Source organism: Nycticebus coucang, chromosome 10, assembly GCF_027406575.1.
Source record: "Nycticebus coucang isolate mNycCou1 chromosome 10, mNycCou1.pri, whole genome shotgun sequence".
NCBI lineage: Eukaryota > Metazoa > Chordata > Mammalia > Primates > Lorisidae > Nycticebus > Nycticebus coucang.
The window spans coordinates 112096496-112111557 of record NC_069789.1 but is presented as its reverse complement, the minus strand read 5'-3'; the positions used below and the strand labels follow the sequence as shown (position 1 = coordinate 112111557).

At 41.5% G+C, this 15062-nt stretch overlaps 1 protein-coding gene and 1 pseudogene across 1 annotated transcript in view; both read right to left on the bottom strand.

Moving 5' to 3' along the window:
* Nucleotides 1-15062, bottom strand: part of LOC128595862 (zinc finger protein 480-like) — a 68649-nt gene that overhangs the window by 40202 nt on the left and 13385 nt on the right. The gene's annotated exons all lie outside the window — the stretch shown is intronic.
* Nucleotides 4004-13719, bottom strand: LOC128595863 (zinc finger protein 83-like; annotated as a pseudogene).

Sequence of the window (15062 nt, the reverse complement as noted above, 5' to 3'; positions counted from 1 at the left end):
CTTGGGAGGCTACGGCAAAAGGGTCACTTGTGCCCAAGAGTATGAGTTTTCTGTGAGCTATAATGATGTGATGATGCCAACACACTCTACCCTGGGCAAAAGAGTAAAACTCTGCCTCAAAATAAGAAAATGACATGTTGTCTTATATACTATTACAACATAGTGAGTGCACAGTATAAGAAAAATTACTCTTTGGGGACATGGGTGTTTCCTTATATCAAGATAGCTCAAGAGACATGTGAGTGATACATGTTTCTCTAGGCCCTCGGTTCAAAATTAGCTTAAGTACAACTCACGTGGCATATATTTTACCACGTAAAATATATGACAAGAAGTTCCACGAGCCCCAGGGAGTACAGGGTTGTCCTCCTCTGAGATGTAAGGACTGCAGGAGAACATGTTTTTCACAGCAGAGAAAGTCCCCTTTAGACACATGAAGGTGGAGATGCCTGTTAGTTGGTCTTGCACAGAGGTAAGGACACAATTACAACCAAAACATAACTGGGTCTTGTGGCAGGCACCTTTAGTCCCAGCTACTTGGGAGGCTGAGGCAAGAGAATCGCTTAAGCCTAAGAGTTTGAGATTGCTGTGAGCTGCAATGCCACAGCACTCTACCGAGGGCAACATAATGACACTCTGTCCCCACCCCCTCAAAAAAGCAATAAGTCTTGAATACAGGTGGAAATTACATAAGTGTTCTTTACACTGGATATTCTTTTATACTCTTGAGATTATGTACTTATTTTTTTATTTTTTATTTTTTGCAGTTTTTGGCCGGGGCTGGGTTTGAACCTGCCACCTCTGGCATATGGGGCTGGCACCCTACTCCTTTGAGCCACAGGCGCCGCCCAAAATGTACTTTTAAAATAAACTTCATTGGCCTCATGGTAGAGTCACATCAATATGTTCTAAATGCACATAAATTCACATGAATGTAAGTTCATTATGCAGGTAACATCTAAAATTTGTTATATATATTAATGTATACATCCTTTTTTTTTCCTTTCTTTTTTTTTTTTAATTCTTTTTATTTTTTGAGACAGAGCCTCAAGGTGTCACCCTGGGTAGAGTACTGTGACATCACAACTCACAGCAGCCTCAAACTCCGGGCTTAAGCGATTCTCCTGCCTCCGCCTCCCAAGTAGCTGGGACTACAGGTGCCTGCCACAACGCCCGGCTATTTTTTGGTTGCAGCCGTCATTGTTGTTTGGCAGGCCCAGGCTGGATTCAAAACCGCCAGCTCAGGTGTATTTGACTGGCACCTTAGCTGCTTGAGCCACAGGCGCTGAGCCCCCTTTTTTTTTCTTGAGGGAGCCTTACTCTATCGCCCTGGGTCACAGCCACCTGAAACTGTTGGGATCAAGAGATCCTTTTGCCAGAGCTTCCCAAGTAACTAGGACTGCAGGTCCCCACCAAAATGCCACGTAGTTTTTCTATTTTTGGTAGAGACGTAGTCTCAGTGTTGCTCACGCTGGTCTCCAACTCCTGAGCTCAAGTGATCCACCTGCCGTGGCCTCCCAGAGTGCTAGGATTATAGGTGTGAGCCACGGCACCAGCTAAATTGCTATGTATTTTAGGGTTTTTTTTTTTTTTTGCAGTTTTGGCCAGGGCCAGGTTTGAACCCGCCACTCCTGGCGTAATGGGGCCTGCACTCTACTCCTTGAGCCACAGGCGCTGCCCTAGGTCTTTTCTTTGTTTTCTCTTCTCAAATGATCTTCCTGCCACAGCTTCCCAGGGAGCTGGGATTGTAAGTGTGTACCACCTCAAACAACTTGAAATTATTATATGAAAATGCCTTTATAATGTAATTTTGGATGAAATACAATCTATTGGATGCCAGTTTTCCTGGCACAACCACAAAAACATCTTCCTTTGCTGTAAGATGTCACTCTGAATAGAAATATGGGCTAGGCTCAGCACCTGTAGCTCAAGTGGCTAAGGTGCCAGCCACATATTCCAGAGCAGGCAAGTTCTAATCCCACCTGAGCCTGCCAAACAACAATGAAAACTATAACCAAAAATAGCTGGGCATTGTGGTGGGCGCCTGTAGTCCCATCTACTTGGGAGGCTGAGGCAAGAGAATCGCTTAAGCCCACGAGTTTGAGGTTGCTGTGAGCTGTGATGTCACAGCACTCTACCCAGGGGGACAGCTTGAGGCTCTGCCTCAAAGAAAAAAAAAAAAGAAAGAAAGAAATACAGGCTAGAGGAAGGTGGCACAATGGCCTCTAGGGATTCAGCAATAGAGATTATCTCCTTGTCCCAAAATCAAAGTGGAGTCTGGGGGCTTTTCCCTCTCATTACTTTTCATTTTCCTCTGTAGATGCTGGTTAACTTCCACATCTGTGACTTCCGAGCATCTGATCTTAGACAAGGCCCACATTAAGAAATTATAGCTCATGGGCGGCGCCTGTGGCTCAAAGGAGTAGGGTGCCGGCCCCATATACTGGAGGTGGTGGGTTCAAACCCAGCCCTGGACAAAAAATGCAAAAACTGCAAAAAAAAAAAATTATAGTTCACTATCTTGCTCTCCCTAGTTTATCCAGCAAAACACTTTAAGGTTCACTGAATTTTCATAAAGAACTTAGTTTTTGCCTGCCATTGTCCTACGAGCATGCTAATGTCACAAAATCTGTCTCCAAACAGCACCCTTAATTACAAACTCTAGATTTGTCACAAGAATAACATAGGAAATAAACACATTAAACATACACTCTGACCAACAGTATATGAAAGAGAAAAAATTAGATGAAAAAATCCTCTACAAACCAGATATTTCTATTAGACTTGAAAATGAACCATGGTATATATTGCTTCATATCATAACCTTAAAATTGTTTCCCTCATTTTATATAAGTTCTTTTTTGTAAAATTCCTTTATCATATTTATTACATAATAAATGTTTCCACATAGTAATCTAGACTCTACTTCAAAAAATAAATTATATATTATATATGTATATTAGGCAAATTAACTAAATAATATTTCACAAAGGTTTTTTTTTTTTTTTTTTTTTTGAGACAAAGTCTCCCTCTGTTGCCCAGGGTAAAATGGTGTAGCATCAGCTTAGCTTGCAGCAACCTCAAACTCCTAGGCTCACGCAATCCTTCTGCTTCAGGCTCCAGAATAAACGGCAACACTGGTGCCGCCCCTCACACTGCCAGGCTAACTTTTCTGTTTTTAGTAGAGTGATCTTGCCTGGGCTGGTATTCAATTCCTGATGATTTTTAGGTGTGAGCCACCACACACTATACCATGTGAGTTATGGGGCAGCAAGAAAGGAAGGAAATGTGCAATCAACAAGATCTTTTCTACCCAAGTTGAAGGATTTCAGTAGAAAATACTCACTGATGGCTCAGTGCCTGTAGCCCAGTGCTTAGAGCGCCAGCCACATATACCGAGGCAGGCAGGTTCGAATCGGCCTGGGCCTGCTAAACAATAATGACAACTACAACAAAAAAGTAGCCAGGCATTGTGGCAGGCGCCTGTAGTCCCAGCTACTTGGGAGGCTGAGGCAAGAGAATCGCTTAAGTTCAAGAGTTTTTGGCTGCTGTGAGCTGTGACACCACAGCACTCTACCAAGGGTGATGTAGTGAGACTCTGTCTCAAAAAAAAAAAAAAAAGAAAATACTAATATCTTAAAAAGTCAAACTGTATCCTGTGATATTTGAATATTATCACCTTTTGTACCTGTGTTCCCTCTTCCTATTCTGCTCATCTGGTTGGCTAACAGCAATGCCTGAGTGCTCTCTCCTTTGGCACCAGCTATAGCTTTAAAACACATACAAGTGGCTACTCTACCTCCACGCCATCCTTAAAATTCATAACACTCCACACATGCCACTTGCTCTCAAGCTATGTATGCACCAGCTGGTGGGGAGGACTATCCTGCTTTCCTCAGAAACCTCAATGTGCAATACAAATCCTCACATCTCTTCTGCATAGAGCATCACTGTCAACATCCTGAAGATTAGGTGCATGTGAACAAACAAGATCCAGTGGGGTCAGTGTTATAAGAGCCAATATTGGTGGTTTCTACTTTATCCAGCAAAACCAAGTTCCATTTTCAGTGCTGATTTCAAAAGGACCATCATGAGGGATATTTTAAAATTATGTTGCTGAGTTCTGCAAGGACAAAATGGAAGTAGAGTTACTTGTATCCTTATTGTCCAGACATCCCTTTATTTCATAATAAATTCCATATTAGTATGTGTGCATTTTTGCTTAAGGAAAATGCAGGGACATGTCATGGATCACACTTGGGACAGGAGAGAAGCATGTAGAAATATAATCACACAGAGCATGTTCACCCACAATGAGCAAGTTTGAGGGTGTGAGAGTCTGAACTAGTACCTCTCTGCAATTTTCACTGGACTCACGTAAGTTTCCCAGGGCAGGGTGTAGAAACTGTAACTTACCTACCACGAATGATGACTTTGTAGTAATCATACCTACCTAGTGCATGTACCCAAAAGAATTTGTTCTTTTGATTTTGTACACACAAAAAAAGAAATAAAACAAAACTGTCCTAGATGCTTCAACCATAAGAGCCTAATGTAGTGATTTTCAACTGTCGTGTCGTGGCATGCTGGTGTGCCATGAGAGGATCTTAGGCGTGCCTCAAAAAATTTTAAAGATCATTAATTAAATTACTTTGAACAAAGTTCAAAGCACAGTAAGTATATTTTTTATACTCTTTTATTTGATCAAAATAATTGAAGTGTGCACCACAAGTTTAATTGTAGGTTCAAGTGTGGTAGGAGATTTTTAAAAAGGTTAAAAAACACTGGCATAGGGCACTGACCCCCCATATACCGAGGGTGGCGGGTTCAAGCCTGGCCCCAGCCAAACTGCAACAAAAATTAGCCAGGCATGTGGCAGGTGCCTGTAGTCCCAGCTACACGGGAGGCTGAGGCAAGAGAATCACCTAAGCCCAAGAGCTGGAGGTTACTGTGAACTGTGATGCCATGGTACTCTACCGAGGGTGACAAACTGAGACTCTGCCTCTAAAAAACAAAACAAAACAAAACCAAAAAAACCCACTGGCATAAGCATTTCTTATTATTATCTGTTATGAAGTATCCTCTTCAGGTGGAATAAAAAAATGTTGGTAGAAACATTATGACTCAATTAGCTATGAAAAAATGTTGAATTTTATTAGTTCAAACTGAGGAATTATGATGTATCCTGAATAAAACAAACTATAATGCCAAGAGGTAAACATGAATCAGCCTCAAGAACTACTCACATCGGGCGGCGCCCATAGCTCAGCGGGTAGCTTGGACTACAGGCGCCCACCACCACAACACCCGGCTACTTTGCTGCTGTTGTTGCAGTTGTCATTGTTGTTTAGCACGCCCGGGCTGGGTTTGAACCTGCCAGCCCCAGTGCATGTGGCTGGTGCCCTACCCACTTAGCTACAGGCACTGAGCCTGTATTGATTCTTTCTAAGACACCACAGTGAAATGTTAAGGAATGCATATGAAGAGATTTCAAAGTTCAGGTTGAAAGTCATATAAGTGAAGCAGCCTTTTCAAAGAAACTCAAATAATGAAACATTGTATAACCTTAGTATATTCGACTAAGGTTATTTGATGCATATCATGTGATGAGGGTCAATGTATTTTGATTTATAGTTACTCTCCATCATGTAACATCAGAAATTAAATACTAGAGAAGTAAACATTGACATTTCTTGTGTAAACTCTCCAATATTCCAAGCAATGGTCACTGGGTATTAGCCTCACAATAAACATTTTATTTCTGTGGTTGCATTGAAGATATACTTTCAGAGAGTGAGTGGTCAGGCCTGGATGAAGCCCAGCCACAGACAATGCATTTTTTTGATTTCTCTTTAGTATGGGCTCTCTGATGTCGATTATTGGTAAAACTCATCATGAAGAGTTTGCCATCCTCAATGAGGCTGCAGAGTCTCTCAGCATTCTCTGATGCTATTCAAGGCATGAAATTTGACTAATGATCTAATTACATAGATCATTTGTAAGGTTTCTCTTTAATATAGATTCTGTGATCAAGTTTAAGATCTAATTTTTAACAGAAGAACTTGTCAACACTCCTATTTCTAAGGTTCCTCTGTGGAATAGAAAGCCTAATGATTTTTAAGGTTAGAGTTTTTGGGGAAAACTTTGCCACACACATTGTATTAGTAAGGCCTTTCTCAAGTGTGAATACACCGACGTTCAGCTACGGCTGAATTGTTATCGAAGAAAGTTATCACACTCAGTACATTTGTAACGTTTTTCTCCTGTATGATTTCTGTGATCATCTTCAATGTCTGAGTTGTCACACTCGTTATGTTTGTAAGGCTTTTCTCCAGTATGAGTACACTGATGACCTGTAAGGAATAACTTTAGTCTGAATGCTTCTCACAGTGATTACATTTGTGAGGTTTCTCTCCAGTATGAATTGAGCAATGATTTTTACAGTTTGATTTGTGACCAAAATCTTTGCCACACTCGTTGCATTTGTAATGTTTCTCCCCAGTGTGTGTTTTCTGATAGAGATTACAAATGGAAGCTGGCCTGTTACACCAGTAATTATCAAATGCACCAGCAGTGTGGATAGAAGTTTTGCAATTTTCATTCTTATCTGTATGATGTAAACAAATTTTAAATTTGTGAAATTACAAAGGCAGAAATCAATATATCATAATGTAATCATCCATTTCTATCAACTGGCCATGCATCTGGGCTCAGGGTCCCCTCAGTCTTCATTTCCTTGTTTTCTGTCATCATTCCCCATATATTTCTCATTCGCCTTCTTTCTCCTGCTTTTTTTCATTTTTCCCACAGGGCTTCTGCCCCTCATTTTGTGCTTCCTCCTCTCCTGTTCTTTCTCTTTTCTCAATTCCTTCTCTTAGACCTGATTTGTTCCATTCTGGAAACTTGTTTCACCTACGGGGATCTTTCTCTCCAATGTCTGTATTGTCCCTGATCTCATATATTTCTGCCTCTTTCTTCCCTGTCTCTGCCTCCTCCCTGTTAAAGTCCCTCTCCCTTGTGACAACACCTTCCCCACTCCCTGGCACCTCCAGGGGTCTGGCCTTCTTTCCTGTATGGTTCCTCTACTTCTTGTCACTAGGTGCACCCTCTAGTCCCAGCACTAGGCTGCTCTATTTGCCCTGGCTCAAAACCATTCCTCTTCTCCCTGTCAGTCTGAGAGGCCTCCCCTTTGCTGCCCGGCTCCCTATTTTACCACCCTTCACCTTGGACTGTGGAGCTCTTCTGTGTATTTCTCTAAGTACATTCTTCTCCTACATCTTCAGCTTCTTTCACTCCTAGGATGTCGTTACAAATCCCTCCCCATTCTCAGCCCTCTGCTTGAGGTCTCCCTCATTCTTCTATTCTCCTCAATGTTTCTATTTACTCTCACCTGCTCTTAGATAGATACACATGCATAGTGACAGAGATGGGATGACAGCCTCTGAGACAGCACATTATCCAGCAAGGTGGCATTTGGGAAGAACAAATATGAAAGGACATGTCCAAGTGGCATCCCTGCCCACAATGTGCCAGGTCAGGTGATGTGGTGGTTGTGAGGGGGAAGCCTGCGCAGCACAAAGGCCCCGACACAAGGGAAGGTACTGGTGGGAATAGGAGCGGATGGGGTCAGAGGAATCCCAAAACCTGCTGCTTCTCTGCAACTGTGGTGCTGCCCTCCAGGGTACAAGCCCAAGGCTTAGGGGGACGAAACGGCAGGAGCTGGGAAGAAGTCAGTAGAGGTTTCAAGCAAGAAAATCAGGCGACAGGACGTGTATGGCTGGCCTGTACAGGTGATGAGACCAATCTCTGAGCCATTTTAACAAAAGGTTACGTGACCCTGGGAGGTCATGGCTTTTGAGTTCACACAGGGTGAAGGGAGCACTTTGGGGATTTTAAGGACTGTAGGGAACTGGGGTCATTGGATATGGGAGCATGGAAAGATTCACGCACAGTGATGTGACTCTGACTCCACAAGTTTGGGATTACAGGCGCCTGCCACAACACCTGGCTATTTTTAGAGCTGGGGTATCTCTTGCTCAGGCTGATCTGAAAGTCTTGGCATCCCAGAGTTCTAGGATTACAGGCATAAGAACCCTGACCCAGTCTGGAATGACCTTTAACATTTTTTTTTTTTTGCAGTTTTTGGCTGGGGCTGGGTTTGAACCCTCCACCGCTGGTTTATGGGGCCAGGGCCCTACTCCTTTGAACCACAGGCGCCGCCCCTTTAACATATTTTGACTTGTGATTATTTTGCAGTGTACACCCAAGTTAATCTTGGAGAATTAGAGACTTCTTTATTCTATAAACTCTCTAATGTGGAATACAGTATCTCTGCTACATACAATCACATGAACGCCCTTTACTAAGAATTTCCTGTGTCAATTCATACTTGAATTCATAATGAAGGGTTTCAAACCCTCATTGTATTTATAAGGTTTCTCTCAAGTAGGAATTCTCTCATGGTGTATAAGGTGTGAATTGTGACAGAAGACCTTGCCACATGCATGAGATTTCAATTGTATCTCACCTGTATGGGTTATCACATGTGTTTTGAGAAGTGAATGTACACTAAACAATTTGCTATGCTCAGGTTTTAGGTTTGACTCCAGCAAGCCATGTTCAAAAAATCCAAATGTCACAATTATGGCCTAAGGTTTACCACATTCAATATATCTGAAAGGCTGCCCTCATCCATGGATTAACTGATGGTTAGTATTTACATGACAACTAAAGATTGTGCTACATTCCTCATGCTTGGAAAGTTTCCTTCCAGTATGAATTACTTAATGCCCTCCAAGGCTGTAATTCTGAGAAAATACCTTCCTACATTAATTACATTGTCACATTAATAAGATGTCTCTGCAGCATAAAATCTCTGATGATATTCAAGGTAGGAACTATCACTGAAATCCTTGCCACATTCAATTTATTATTTTTGAAAGGTTTCTCCAGGGGCGGCGCCTGTGGCTCAGTGAGTGGGGTGCTGGCCCCATATACCAAAGGTGGCAGGTTCAAACCTGGCCCCGGCAAAACTGCAACAAAAAAACAGCCAGGCATTGTGGCAGGTGCCTATAGTCTCAGCTACTCAGGAAGCTGAAGCAAAAAAATCACCTAAGGCCAAGAGCTGGAGGTTGGTGATGCCATGGCACTCTCCTGAGGGTGACAAAGTGAGACTCTGTCTCTAAAAAAAAGGTTTCTCCAGTATGGAGTACATGATGGACAATAAGGCTTGCACAAACACTAAAGGTTTGGCGACACTCGGTACACTTCTAAGATTTCTTTCCAGCATGAACTCTCCAATGATGTGCTACGCATGAGTTTGGACTGAAAACCTTTCCACATTCATTACATTTGTAAGGTTTCTCTCCAGTAAGAATTCTCCCATGATACACAAGATACAAATTTTGACTAAAGACTTTGCCATATTCATCACACTTACAAGGTTTCTCTCCATTATGAATTCTCCAAGGATTTGCTAGATGTGAATTCTGACTGAATACCTTGCCATATTCATTACATTTATAAGGTTTCCCACCATTATGTTTAGATGCCATGCAAGGTGTGAATTACAGCTGCAGACTTTGTAACATTCATTACATCTGTAAGGTTTTTCTCAGCATGAAACCTCAAGTGCTTTCCTAGGGATGACTTATTACTGAACATTTTGCCACATTCATTACATTTATAAGGTTTTTCTCCAGTGTGAATTCTCCGATGTCGTGCAAGGCCTGAACTGTCACGGAATACGTTCCCACATTCATTACATTTGTAAGGTTTCTCTCCAGTATGAATCCTCCAGTGTGTTCCCAAGGATGATTTATTACTAAACATTTTGCCACATTTGTTACATTTGAAAGGTTTCTCTCCAGTGTGAATCTTGTGGTGTTCTTCAAGGTGTGAAATACGACTAAAGACCTTGCCACATTCATTACATTTGTAAGGTTTCTCTCCAGTGTGAATTCTCCAATGTCGTCCAAGGATTGAACTTGCACGGAATAGCATTCCACATTCATTACATTTGTAAGGTTTCTCTCCTGTGTGAATTCTCCGATGCTGTGCAAGGGCTGAACTTTCCCGGAATACCTTTCCACATTCATTACATTTATAAGGTTTCTCTCCAGTGTGGATTCTCTGATGCTGTGCAAGCCGTGAAATGTAATTGAAGACCTTGCCACATTCATTACACTTGTAAGTTTTCTTTACAGTGTGGACTCTTTGATGACTTCCAAGGCTTGATTTCTTATTGAAAACCTTGGCACATATATCACATTTAAATCGATTCTTTTCCTCATGCATTATTTGATGAGTATTGAAATGTAACCCTTGATTAAAGGCCTTGTCCCACTCAGTATATTTGTAATGTTCTGTCACTATTTCTGGTTTCTCTCTTTGTGGGAATAATGAATCCATAAGATCATACTCATGTTCATGACAAAGGTGGGGTGTCACAGTAGAAGGAATTCTGTGGGGTGGGGAAACCAAGAAATCATTGTTGACAGATGACTCCACGAGATTACATTCATAAATTTTCTCTTCAATCTTAAATGGCTGCATTTCTGGCATATCTGACTGGGTGTTCAATCCCAGCTGATTATTAACAAGCTTATTTTCTGAATCCTTCCTATCATGCTGATCTCTCCTACCAGTGAGATTTCCCTGAGGGGTCATACAGACTCCACTGCAATGTCTTTCATCATCTCTCCACTGACACACAAGGTTATGTATATTCTTCTGGATTTCCTTAAAGCCAAAGTCTTCAATGTCATGGTTTTCATTCCTTTCCAACATCACTGTGAGGGATATTTCTTCTGTACTACTGCTCTCTGTAGGTGGTAATTCATTTATCACACATATAGAAGAGATACCTACAAGATATAAAGAACCACAGGCGTCTGAGGAATTACCACGGTCATTAAACACCTCCTATTGAAATATATAACATTATACCAAAAGTAACATAGGTACAGCATACAGAGTTATAAAACACACAATTTCCTAACTATTAGGAAAACTTTTTTTTTTTAAATAGAAAAGGTGATTTCATGTAACTCAGAAGAGTAGGCAGGGAAGGCTAGCATGAAATTACCTATTAGCAAAACACCTTGCAAAAACCCTGAAAGGACAGTATTTTTACCCTGCAGGCAAAGCACTGCAATGGGCTGAAAGCACATGGGTGTTCAATGATTAAAGGGAATGATGTATTTGTACTTGGAAAATGTATGAACTAGGGTCACAGAAAACATGACTCGGAACAAATTGAGAAATACAATCTTATACAATATAATTCAGGCAATTATGATTTGAACATTCATGTTTAGTCAAAGTTCATCTGCTGAGGTCCTATTCAGAATTTAGCAGTCTTTACAAACACCATGCAGTATTCTTATTTTTTTTCTTTCTTTCTTTTTTTTTTTTTTTTTGTTTAGCAGGCCCAGGCCAGGATAGAACCCACCAGGCCCAGAGCAATGCAGTATTCTTAGCCATCAACCAGCACAAGCTTGTTAGAGTAACCAAGAGATAAATTACATTTCCTGTGAAAACAGGAGGTCCACAGCATTTATGTATCTAACCCAAATATGTGTATTAAATGAGAAAAATAAGACTTGACCCAGGGCCTGCAGGCTAACACGTGTTCTTAGAAGCAACTGCTGATCCAAGCAGCACCAGAAATAACAGGTCATAGGAAACAGAGGAGCATAGGGGAACAGTTCAAGGGACACAGAAGGTCTTGGCTATGTTGCCAAACAGGGTTACTTAGTCATCCTTCATGGACAATGCTGTGCGAGTCATCACCCAGGGTATATCCTGATTCAGGCACCAGTAAAAATAACAACTTAGGCAGTGTCCTGCAAAAGTCTGCCAATGGTAAGCAACTGGGTTTACACAGTGAGAGTAGTGTTGGCGGGAAGGGATCCTGTGGAAGCTGGTGTGGTCAGGAATACAAAATACATGGGTTTACAGACACAGACATTATACTTACAAATCTATGGAAACATAATTATACTAAGCCATTTAAAATTCTGTGTTAGTAAAAGAAACGTGATTTAGCAACCAACATATAACTATCCCATTGTCAACTATGAGACTAAAGCTGTGAGAGTGAGGTTAAAATTGAAGAGATTAGAAGGAGAGATGATTTGACAATGTAGGAAGAAATCTTATTTATATGTCTTATAATATTTACTATGAAATTAAATTTACCACATTGAATGACCTTTGAATTCTATTTCTAGGCATATATTCAACAAATTCTACATATAGATTCTAGAAGACTGTCTATGGCCACACCATCCTGAATGTGTCCAATCTCCTCTGATCTCAGAACCTAAGGTACATCAGACCTGGTTGGCACTTGCATGGGAGATTCTAGGAAATCATGTGCAGGTATGTTCTCAGTGAGACTCAATAGGAAATACCTAGGTATGGCCATGGAGAAGAGAGAGATCATCTCATACTGTACTCAGAAAGACATAAAATGTTGCTATCAAGGGTACAGCAATGTAGACAAATCCTGGGTGCAGAATAATGATTCACTGGCTAATCAGGTAGAGAGATATTTCAAGAAACAAAGCTATGAGGCTATTACTGACATCTGCCCTTGGGCCGGGCCTGGGTGACCCACGCCTGGAATCCTAGTAGTGTGGGATGCTGAGGTGGGTGGGTTACTCGAGCCCAGGAGTGTGAGACCAGCCTGAGCATGATTGAAACCCTGTCTATACTAAAAATAGAACAATTAGGTTGGGTGCCTGTAGCTCAGTGGCTAGGGCGCCAGCCACATACACCGGAGCTGGCGGGTTCGAAACTATCCTGGGTCTGCCAAACAACAATGACAACTACTAATAAAAAATAGCCCAGGAGTTCTGGTAGGCACCTGTAGACCCAGCTACTTGGGAGGCTGAGGCAAGAGAATCGCTTAAGCCAAAGACTTTGAGGTTTCTGTGAACTGTGACGCCACAGCACTCTACCAAGGGCAACATAGCAAGACTCTTGTCTCAAAAAGAAATTTTTTTTTTCCAGGGTATAGGATAATATTTAGAAATAAACGTATCCTACATCAAGCACACAAAGTGAACTCAGTGTGAGTTTAAAACGGCTTGCTATTCTTTCAGAGGCTTAAGGGACCTGGGCCCCCCTGGGACACGTGCAGAGTTAGCTTGCCTGGAGTTAAAATTCTACAAGCCAATTCTCTGAAGTTGTGCACCCCGTTAGACCTGAGGCCAAAGGGCATGCCGCCCTTCCTCAGAGATATGGGGCAGAGGGTTGACATATGTTAAAAACATATTGTAGAGGTCTCTAGGTGCTCTGCCCTGAGGAAAGACACAGTCATTACTTCATGCTAAGTAAACTGAGTGAACACTTGAAGGTACTCTTCCATTAACTCTGTTTCCCTGTGGCTGCTTTCTTCTTTGTGATCTTTATTTAGATACCTGCCCAAGAGATTAGTCAGTGTCTAGAAGAGGATGTTTACTGCAGAAGTGATTGTGTTGATGTGGTAACAGGATATTTCCTTACAAGTTAATTTCAGATAGGTAAAATGAGGTAATGGTGAAACTAACAGATGATAGATTAAGTGTGTACGTGACTAAAAGTGTATAAAATCAAATCCCTGAATAAAGAACTTTGCTACACGCCATCCCATACTGTGTAGTCTGTTTCTTGTTTACCCTTAATAATTGCAGGAGCGAGCTTATACCCACGGCAAAGCTGCTGTTCTTTTGCTTCTCCGGTCACACAACACAGGGGGTGTTTTCCCTTGCCAAGATGGGATCTTCGGTACCCATTCTGCCTGCAGTGGCAGGAGAGAAATCCCCACACATTTTGGGGACCAGAAGGGAGGCATATTGTGACGACTGGCTTGGGAAAGGGGAAATTCAATGCTCTGGTTATTTCCTATCTCAGATAGATATGAACAGGCAGAGAGGACGGCAGACAGCTCATGTAGTTTCCTGACTCCACATGCAAAGAAACAGCAGCCAGTGTTTGCCCACATCCTGATTAGGTCTTCCAAGTACAGGAAATGGAGAGGAACCTGAATAGGGCAAGGTGTCAGGTCTATGGAGGCCTCAGCTCTGACCCCTAAAAACAGAGAACTGAGCACCAGATGGAATCAAGTACAGAAGGACACACCATGGGGGAAAGAGACCCTTTGAAATAGCCCTCCATATGCCATAAATGGAGCAGGGAACCAAGATTTCACAAAAGCCAGATCACAGCGTGTTGTCCATCACAATAAAGACTTTGTCTCTAAGCTGCAATGCCGATGGAAGATGAAAAAATAAACCATTACATGTGTAAAGAACAGAGTAACAAGTGAGGATAAAGGCTTCTGCTCAGAGCTCACAGGATTTAAACTTTTATTGTACCATAGAACTCTTTGGCGTGAGGAGAGATTCTCAAACACTGTTTAATGATGCAACTTTCTCTCTGCCCTACTGAGCTCTTACCCGTTACGACCTTGATATGCCAAAGGAAAAGGATGCAAATATTGTAAAGGGGTTTATTATGAGACATGTGGGACCATCACCTCCCTAAACAGCCACACCCAAGAGGTCCCCCCATGGTTGGGTTACAGTTTGATTTTTCATGTCAGGAAGACAGGAAAGACATGTAAAGTCATAAATCAATACATGGAAGGCATACTTTGGATTGGACTGAAAAGGCTGGAAATCTCAAAGTGGGCCCTAACAGGTTATAGGTGGGTTTAGAAATTCTTTTTTTTTTTTTTTATTATTTCAAAATTTTTTTGAAAACTATTTTTGATACATTTATAGAAATTATTTTTCCAATTATTTATATAAGTTTATATCATACAGTATATACAATAAATGTAATTTAAAATAGATCTTTCAAATTTTATTTGTATTTGAAAGAAGTTTTATTTGTAATTGTTTAAAGAAATGGGAACCAGTTAAGTAAATTGATGACATGCAGGTGTGGTTTAAGCTTTGCCTTGCATAGCCTCAGCCTGTTAATGAGCTACAAAGAAGGAAGGGGGGAGCTTCAAGAAGGAAAGGGGGAAAGTGTTGAGGCAGGTCTCACCTTCCTTCTCAGGGCCAGAAACT